The sequence below is a fragment of the Bison bison genome, unplaced genomic scaffold, assembly GCF_000754665.1.
Source record: "Bison bison bison isolate TAMUID 2011002044 unplaced genomic scaffold, Bison_UMD1.0 scf7180017863465, whole genome shotgun sequence".
Lineage (NCBI taxonomy): Eukaryota > Metazoa > Chordata > Mammalia > Artiodactyla > Bovidae > Bison > Bison bison.
In genome coordinates, this window is record NW_011494037.1 from 15,301 (window position 1) to 16,467 (window position 1,167).

The window sequence follows — 1,167 nt, forward strand, 5'->3', positions numbered from 1 at the left end:
GAACGAAGAATATAGCTGAAAGTAAAAGAATGAATAAATAAGTTATGCAACAAGGGAAATCCATTCCATTGGTGCCCTGAGAAGCTCAGAATAAGTGATAATACTGTCTCAACTCAATTAAACCAGATGCCAGAGAGAATGAAGCCACTTGTTGCCAAGACTCCTCTTACTTTTGAAACCTGAGAAGGTCAAATGGAAGTCTGCAAACCTGAGCGATATTGTTCTGGGAGATGAACTGGACTAATTGTTGATGACCTAGTGAGACTCTAGTAATGTGCCAGTATCTTTTGATATATTTTATTTTGGAAAACCACTTAACAGGACATCTACTCTTTTGAAAAATTTTAAATGTAGAGTATATAATGTTGACTACAGGCACAATGTTGTATGCAGGTTACACATATTATCAGTGTTGTATGCAGGTTACACTACTATCACGGTGTAACACTGGCATTGTTGCTAAGACTTTATTTGTATTGATGGTCAAATATATGGGGAAATTGAGTTAAAGGATTTTTCAGGATATAATATTGATGGCAAATGACTAGCTTGAGGAAGAACTGAATTTAGCTAATCATAAGCTAAATAGTTCCACACAAGTTTATCATAAGGTACAAATAGAGGCAGATCAGAGAGGAAGAATAATCAAATTGGTATAAAATATGATAACGTATTTAATGGCTTGACAGGATGGATTGGAATGATTAAAATTGAGGGTGTTCTTAGAGACCCTTGAACTTGCAGTTGGTGTTGGAAGTGAGGGCAGTCTTATGTAGGGACTGTTTCCTCTAACTTCTGCCCAAGATAAGCATACAAACATCAGTTGCTTTTCTGCGTGAATGCTAAGTCGCTTCAGTTTTGTTTGACTCTTTGCGACTCTATGGACTGTAGCCCACCAGGCTCCTCTGTCCATGGGATTCTCCAGGCAAGAATACTGGAGTGGGTTTCCATGCCCTTCTTCAGGCAACTGCTTTTCTACATACTAGTAATTAACAATAAGTAATTGAAAAAAATGAATACTATACAATAAAGTGGAAATAAAACATCAAGTAAAATAGCATCAAAATATGAAATACTTAGGCAACAATTTGTCAGAAGATGTGAAAGACCTGTACACTGAAAACTACAAAATACTGTTGAGAGAAATTAAATGGAGAGATATGCCTT